The sequence below is a fragment of the Sorex fumeus genome, unplaced genomic scaffold (assembly GCF_029834395.1).
Source record: "Sorex fumeus unplaced genomic scaffold, SorFum_2.1 ptg000015l, whole genome shotgun sequence".
Taxonomy (NCBI): Eukaryota; Metazoa; Chordata; class Mammalia; order Eulipotyphla; family Soricidae; genus Sorex; species Sorex fumeus.
The window spans coordinates 24,794,942-24,803,938 of record NW_026606072.1 but is presented as its reverse complement, the minus strand read 5'-3'; positions in this window follow the sequence as shown (position 1 = coordinate 24,803,938).

The following is an 8,997-nucleotide window of genomic DNA, read 5'->3' as shown; positions in this document are numbered from 1 at the left end:
CCTGTATTCAAATGAACTTACAAAATATTAATAGAAATTATAAAATTTTCTCTGCCAAAATGTTTATTTAGTCATGTATATGCAGAAATAACTTACTCTCAATCAGTGTTAAACCCTGGGCAGAGATATCAAGTATTTTATTTGGGACTGTTGGATCCTGTGTCTCATTAAAGCTTTGAGCTTGTACTATAACTGAGTTTGTCTACAACTTTGAAAATATCTAAGTTACAAGACTGGTCCTGGGAAGATTGTTTCACTTTCCCCCCATGTGTTGGAGCATAAAACAAGTTTTTTGAGCATAATTTTAAACTGCCTTCATATTTGAAAATCTAGATTTAGATAAACAAATCAGAAGAGCAGCCTCTTAAAGATATTCCCAAAATTGTACATGATCTCCTAACATTTAAATAGCAGTGTGCACTCAAGGAATTTGTTTATATATTTTTACTTTCTCACATATCTCATTACCCTCTCTCTTTCCTATTATCCTCTGGCAGTCTTGTTCTATTATAAATGCTCATTGATTTTTATTTTTATCTATTCAATATTTTTATATCCTTTAACTGTAAACATAGGTAAAATTATCATATATATTTGTATATATACTTATTGATCACTGTGACACAAAGTTACAAGGTTGTTCAAAATTCAGTTTCAGACATACAGTGCTTCAATGCTCCAATACACATTCCTTTCACTAGTGTACATTTCCTGCCACCAAGGTCCCCAGTGGAAGACTTTTTCTCTTCTCTCTCTCTCTCTCTCTCTCTCTCTCTCTCTCTCTCTCTCTCTCTCTCTCTCTTATTTTTCACATTTTTTCCTTTTGGATACCGTGGTTTGCAATACTGTTACTGGAGGGTTATCATGCATAACATGAAAGGAGGATTTACCTACTTCCAGCAGAAAACAAAGACTAAAAAACAAAACAAAACCCAAAACAAAGCAAGTCATAAAAAAAAACCAACAAAGTTTGAGAGTGATACCCAAAGAAAATAGAAATAAGGGAGGACTGGTACATGGTATAAAGCTTGACACAAGAGGGAGTGTGGAGAGCAGTTACGACAGAGAAGGGATGACTATAACAATGATAGCTGGAAAAGAGCTGGTTGCTTTTTCCTTTTCACTTTACTCCCTTTTAAAAAGGCCTTTAAGTTCTATCAATTTTGTTTGGAAACACAGAATTTTACCTTACTTATAGGTAAATAGTATTTCATTGTATAAATTCACAAAGTGTTTTTATCCAATCATCCATCAGTGGGAACTTTGTTTACTTCCACATTTTAGCTTCTATTACTAACTATGCAATAACTATTTGGCTGATCTTGGTGTTTGTTTATTTTGTGTGTGCATAAATGTTCTTCTATGTTCTTCATATGTTCTTCTATATTCTTTGGATTATTATCCAATAGTGGGATAACTGAATCATATGGTAGCTATTTCTTTAGTTTATTGAGAAGGTTCATAGCATTTTCCAAAATGACCTTACCAAAACACATTTCCATCAGCAGTGTACAAGTGTCACCTTTTCTCCATATTTTCTCTTGCACTTGTTATTGCTGCTCTTGATGTAAGCCATTCTCATAGGAATAAAGTGATATCTAACTTTTTATTGCATTTTATTACTGTTTTGTTAAATTTTATGAGTTTTTTATATATCATGCTATAATAGTATATATAATATATATATATATATATATATATATAAATATTTGGATATTAGCCTCTTATCTTTTCCTAGTCAGTAGGTATTCTTTTTTAATCTTAAATTTCATTTTATTTTTATAAAGTAGTTCACAATGGGTTGGAGTGATAGCACAGTGGTTAAGGTGTTTGCCTTGCATGCATACAACCTGACCAACCCAGGTTCAATTCCTCTGCCCCTCTAGGAGAGCCGGGCAAGCTACTGAGAGTATCTCATCCACACAGCAAAGCCTGGCAAGCTACCCATGACATACTCGATGTGCCAATACACAGTAAAAAGTGTCACAATGGAGATATACTGGGCCCGCTTGAGCAAATTGATGAACAACGGGAGGACAGTGACAGTGACAGTGACAGTTCACAATATTTGATTTGATTGCATTTTATATTTGAATACCAATCCCACCACCATCACACCTTCCCACCATCATATTTGGATATTTTCATCCAGATCTTTTTTTTAATTGAATCAAAGTGAGATACACAGTAACAAAGTTGTTCAGTCATATAATGTTCATACACCCTTCCCATCACCAGTGTACATTTCCTGCCACTAATGTCACCAGTTTCCTCCTGCAATCTTCACCTTCATCCAGCCTGCCTCTGTGTCAGGCATTTTTCCTGTCTTTCTCTCTTTCTCTCTTGCTTCCTTTCTTTATTTTTGGGCATTATGGTAGTACAGTTACTGAAAGGTTATCATGTTTACCTTTACCTACTTCCAGCACTCAGTTCTTGTCCAGAGTGATCATTTCCAGCTATCACTGTCAAAGTGGATAGTTTTACCCTAACTTATTTCTTCTCTTCACCACTTGTAGCAAGCTTCTAACTGTGGGCCAGTACTCCTGGCCCTTGTTTCTACTGTCCTTGGTTATTACTCTCATACTATGATTTTTATATACCATAAATGAGTGCAATAATTCTATATCTGTCTCTCCCTCTCCTTATGACTCATTTAACTCAGCATGATATTCTTCAGGTCCATCCATTTATAAGCAAATTTCATGACTTCATTCTTTCTAATGGCTACATTGTATTCCATTGTGTAGATGTACCATAATTTCTTTATTAGTCATCTGTTCTCAGACACTTGGGTTGTTTCCAGATTCCAGCTGTTGGGAATAATGCTGCAATGAACATAAAATTGCAGTTGGATTTCCTGCAGTATGTTTTTGGGCCCCAGGGCATATTCCCAGAAGTGGTTTTGCTTGGTTGCATGGAAGCTCAATTTATAGGTTTTTGAGAAAAGCCCATACTGTTTTCCAAAAGGGCTGGGCCAGTCATCATTCCCTCCAAATAATGAAAGAAAATCCCTTTCTCCTTGCATCTGTGCCAGCACTGGTTGCTCTTGTTCTTTTTAATGTGTGACATTTAATGTGTGAATGAGATGATACCTCATTGTTGTTTTGATTTGCATGTCCTTGATGATTCATGATGTAAAGCACTTTTTTTCATGTGCCTTTTGGCCATTGTATTTCTTCTTTGAGGAAGTTTTTGTTCATTTTTTCTCCCTATTTTTTTTAAAGGGGTTGAATTTTTTTTTCTTGTAAAGTTGTACCCAAGTCTTTTATATCTCTGATGTTAACCCCTTATCAGATTGGTTTTGGGTAAATACTTTTTCCCATTCCGTGGGCTGTCTCTGTATCTTTGTCTCCATTTCTGTTAAGTTGCAGAGGCTTCTTAGTTTAATGTAGTCCCATTTGTTTATCTTTGCTTCCAGCTGCTTGGTCAGTGGTGTTTTATCTTTGAAGATGCCTTTAGTGTCAATGTCACAGAGGGTTCTGCCTATGTTTTCTTCTTTTTTCACAAAGATTGCTCTAGCAATTTGTGGATATGAATTTCAGGAGTGTTTGAACTATTTCTTTGAAAAATGCCATGGGTACTTTATAGGGACTTCATTGAATCTGTATAAATTTTTGGAGTGTATAGCCATTTTGACAATATTAATCCTCCTGATCCAAGAGCAGATGTGTATCCATTTTCTCATATCCTCTCTTCCTTTTTTTTTTGGCTTTTGGGGTCACACCCAGCAATGCACAGGGGTTACTCCTGGCTCATGCACTCAGGAATGACTCCTGGTGGTTCTTGGGGACCATATGGGGTGCTGGGAATTGAACCTGGGTCAGCCACGTGTATGGCAAATGCCCAACCTGCTGCGCCCCAACCTCAATCCCCAGCCTCTCTTATTTCTTGAAGGTGTGTGTTGTAGTTTTCTTTATATTAATCCTTTATATAACGAAATATATAAATACTTTATATAAATACTTCATCTCTTTAATAAAACTGATTCCAAGGTACTTTATTCTTGATTTTATCAGGTACAATTGTGAATGGGATTTTTTTTTGAGATATCTCTTTTTTTCGTTATTTGTGTATAAGAAAATCATAGAATTTTTTGGATATTGATTTTGAAACTTATCACTTTACAAATCTATTGTTTCTAGGAGATTTTTTTGTGGTCTTAGTATTTTTTTTTTTTTTGCTTTTTGGGTCACACCTGACGATGCACAGAGGTTACTCCTGCTCTGCACTCAGGAGTTACTCCTGGCAGTGCTCAGGGGACCATATGGGATGCTGGGAATTGAACCCAGGTCGGCAGCGTGCAAGGCAAACGCCCTACCTGCTGTCTCCAGCCCCAAAGTCTTAGAATTTTTTAAGTATAATATTTCATCTGCAAATCGTGAAAACTTGCCTTCTCCCTTTCCTGTCTGGATAGCTTTGATATCTTTTTCTTACCCAATTACTATGCCAAGTAGTTCCAGTACTATATTAAACATAAGTGGCAAGTGTGAGCAACCTTATCTTGTGCCTGATCTTAGAGTTAAGGCTTTCAGTTTTTCCCATTAAGAGTAATGCTTGCCATGGGCTTGTGATACATGGGTTTGACTATATTGTGGAAAGTTCAACACCCATTTTCTTGAGTTTTTATTGTGAATGTGTGCTGGATCTTGTCAAATGCTTTCTCTGCATCTATTGATATGATCAAATGATTTAAATCTTTTCTTTCATTAATACGGTGTATTATGTTTGATTGACTTGTGAATATTAAACCATTCTTGCAACCCCGGAATAAATCCTACTTGGCCATGGTGTATGATTTATTTTATGAGTTGTTGAATTCTATTTGCTAGTATTTTGTTAAGGATATTTAAATCTGTTTTCATCATGGATATCAACCTATAGTTCTCTTTTCTTCTGGTGTATTTGTCTGCCTTGAGTATCAGAGTGATATTTGCCTGATAGAAACTGGGAGTGTCTCTGTTTCTTCAATTTCCTGGAAAAGCTTGAAGAGAAATGACAGTATGTCCTTTTTAAATGTTTCAAAGAATTCACCAGTAAATTCATCTAAACCTGGACTTTTATTTTTGGGAAGACTTTTGATTACCATTTCAATTTACTCAATGTTGATAGGTCTACTCAGGTATTCCAGATCTTCTTGGTGGAGTCTTGGGAGGTTACAGGAATCCAGGAATTTATCCATTTTTTAGAGGTTCTCTTGTTTCATGGCATGAAGATTCTCAAAGTAATGTCTGATAATCCTTTGAATTCTATGGTTTCTGTTGTAATGTTCCTCCTTTCATTTCTAATTCTGTTTATTATGGTTCTCTCTCTCTCACCTTCTTTGTGAGTCTTGCTAGAGGTTTATTGATCTTGTTTATCTTCTCAAAGAACCAGTCCTTAGTTTTGTTGATCTTTTGGGTTGTTTTAGGGGATTTTAGCTCATTAATTTCTGCTGTAAGTTTTATTATTTCCTTCTTCCTTCCTGGTTTTGGTTCCTTTTGTTGATCATTATCCAAGATCTTAAGCTGTGAAGTTAAGTATTTATGTGTACTCTTTTTTCCTTCCTGATGAATGCTTGCAAAGCTGTAAACTTTCCTCTTAACATTGCTTTTGCTGTGTCCCACAAGTTCTGATAGCTCAGGTCTTCATTCTCATTTGTTTACAGGAATCTTTTGATTTCCTCTTTGTTTTCTTCTCTAAGCCACTGACTCTTCAGTAGCGAGCTGTTTAATTTCCAGGTGTTTTATTTGATTTTTCTATTTCTGTTTGTGATTAACTTCTATTTTCAGTGCATCATGGTCTGAAGGGAATGGAGCGATAGCACAGCGGGTGAGGTGTTTGCCTTGCACGGGGCCGACCTGGTCGTCCCAGGTTTGATTCCTCTGACCCTCTTGGAAAGCCCGGCAAGCTACCGAGAGTATTTCAATACGCCAAACACAGTAACAACAAAGTTTCACAATGGAGATGTTACTGGGCCCGCTCGAGCAAATCAATGAACAACGGGAGGACAGTGCAGTGCAGTGCATGGTCTGAAAAGGTAGTTGATAGTTTCTATACTCTTGATTTTATGGAGGTATGTTTTGTGACCCAGTATGTGGTTTATCTTGGAGTTTGTTCCATGCACACTGGAAAAGAATTTGTATTAGGTTTTTGGGGGATGAAAAGCTCTAAATACATCTACTAACCGTCTCTTCTCCATTTCTTTGAATAAAATATTTCCTTGCTAAGCTTTAGTCTAGCTGATCACAAGAGGTGACAAAGTGGTGTTGAAAGCTCCAGCTGCTATTGTGTTACAATCAATGTCTTTCTTTAAGACTATTAGCAGTTGTTTTAATTATTTTGCTCATCCCTGGTTTGGTGCATATATGTTTAGGTATGTGAGTTCTCCCTGAAGTACAGATCCTTTGATCATTAAGCAATTACCTTCACTGTCTCTTATAATCTTCCTCAGCCTGAACCCTTTGTCAGCTGATAATAGTATGGCCTCCAGGGCTTTTCTGAATGGTTGTTTACTTGAAGCATTGTCTTTCAGCCTTTGACTTTGAGTCTGTTTGCTCTGGCTGTTCAAATGTGTTTCTTGCAGGCAGCAGAGTGTTGGGCTCGTTTCCCTAATTCATTCTGTCACTGTGTCTCTTAATTGGTGCATTTAGGCCATGACATTGAGAGAAATTATTTTTATGGGGTTTGTGCCATCATTCTGCAGGAGTTTGGTGTGTTTGGGGGCTTGTCTTATCTTAAAGTAGCCTCTTTAGTTCTTCTTCTAACTATGGTTTTGAGTCTCTGAAATTCCTGAGTAGTTTATCTGTGAAGTTGTGTACTGTTCCTTCAGATATGAATGAGAGTCTGGCTGGGTAAAGTATTCTTTATGAGGTGTTCATTTCATTGAGGTTTTTCACTATATCCCACCACTATCTTAGAGACTGGAGAATTTCATCTGATAAGCCTGCTGTAACTCTTAAAGTTGTTCCTTTCTAAGTAATATTCTTTGATTTTACTACTTTTAGTATTCTATCTCTATGGTTTTCATCATTCTGATTAGAATGTTTCTTGGAGTATTTTTATTTGAGTTTCTTTTAGCTGGTACCCTTCGGGCCTCCTGGATCTGGGTACATGCACTCTTAAGCTCTTAGAACTTCTCAGTAATGATGGATTTGCCAGTTGCTTCTTCAAATAGGCATTCTTTTGGTTCTGTTTACCTGTTTGGCTGTACAAAGATGTTTGAGTTTAATGTAGTCCCAATTTTTTTATATTCACTTTCATTTTCCTTGCTACTATACAAAGCCCTTAATAATTACACAATATAATGTAAATATTATTAATTACTAAATAATTAAATAATTACATAGTTACATAATCTATCCCTATTTCTTATCTTTTACAGCCAGAAATCTACTATTTTATATAAGTATAGCTGTACTTGTTTTTTTTTTTATAAAATGTTTCATTTATTTGTAGTTAAAAAAGATTTTTATTTTGATAAGTATTTCCTGTTTTCATTTTTTTTGAGGGGACACAGCCAGAAGTGCTCAGGGGACCTTATGAGATGCCAGGGATAGGCAAGCCATGCCAAGCCATGTTGGTTATGCACAAGACAAGCACCTTACTTGCTGTTTTATCTCTCTCGGCACTGAAAGGTATTTCTTATAGGCAGAAAATGTTGGATTTAGTTTTGTTCTTATTATTCCTTTTGTCATTCTGTAACTTTTCATTAATAAATTCAAATCACTAACATTGAGGGAAATTATTAAAACACAAGCATGTATTGCCATTTTATAATTTTGTCTATTTTCCTTTTTTTGTACCACCACATCATATTTTGGTATTATGTTTGAGTTTCTTCTCCAGTTTCTTGTTTTTCTTCATAGATTTTGGTTTTAGGTTGTGCTAAATTCTATACTTGTGGCCCATGAGGGAAAGAGATCTTGCATTCATTGTAGAGCAGTCTTATTCCTCCTTCCGTCATCCATTCAAGTGTATGCTTCTGTTGCCCTACTGACTATAAGATTTCTTTATGGTTTTATAAAAGACCCTTCAATAGTTCTTCTAATAATAGATTGATTATTTTATTATAACATTCAATCTAATATTAGATTTTATTTATTATAATTAATAATTTTTTTATCAATTAATATGGCACTTTTTAAAAAAATCTCAGGGCTAGGACTAAGGAGATGTTACTGGGGCCTGCTCAAGGCAATCGACGAACAACAGGATGGTCGTGATCGTGATTGTGATTGTGAATTTTATCTTGAAAATTTTCTCAACAAAATCTAGAATTATAGGGAATTCTCTGTTGAAGTTTCTTCAGAAATTTTATCTTTTACCATTTCCTTCTGCCTTGTATGCTTTCTGTGGAAAAGTCCACAGATAATATTGTGAGGGTTATATGTATTTTCAGAGTCTGGCAAACTTCCTGTGTTGTACTCAATATGCCAAATACCAGTAACAATGATAGGTCTCATTCACCTAGCCCTGAAAGAGCATTACATATGGCTCTTTTAAAATCTCAGGGCTAGGAAGAAGGAGACGTTACTGGTGCCTGCTCGAGGCAATCGATGAACAACAGGATGATTGTGATCGTGATCATGATATATATTTTATTTTTCCCGACTGCTTAGAGTTTTCTATTCTTATATTTAGTTTTACTTGATGTCTTTTTCAAGGTAAGGACTGGAACAAGGACCTCAAACATGCTAGGTATGTGTTTTTTTGCCACTGAATCATACCCCCAACTTACATGTTTTGAGATGTGCATTTTGTGTTTATTTTGTTTGGGGAATCTTTGAGTCTGCTTGGATATTTTGTTCCTTCCCCAAATTAGTTGAGTTCTCAGATATTGTCTCTTCATATAGGGTTTCTATGTCTTTCTGGAACCACTGTAATATAGATATTGTTCCTATTGATGTAGCCCCAAAAGGCTCTTACACTATTTTCACATTTCTTTTTTTTTTTTTACTTTGACTTCATGGATATCACTACCATAGTTTCCAACTCACTGATTCTAACAACTGTTTCTTG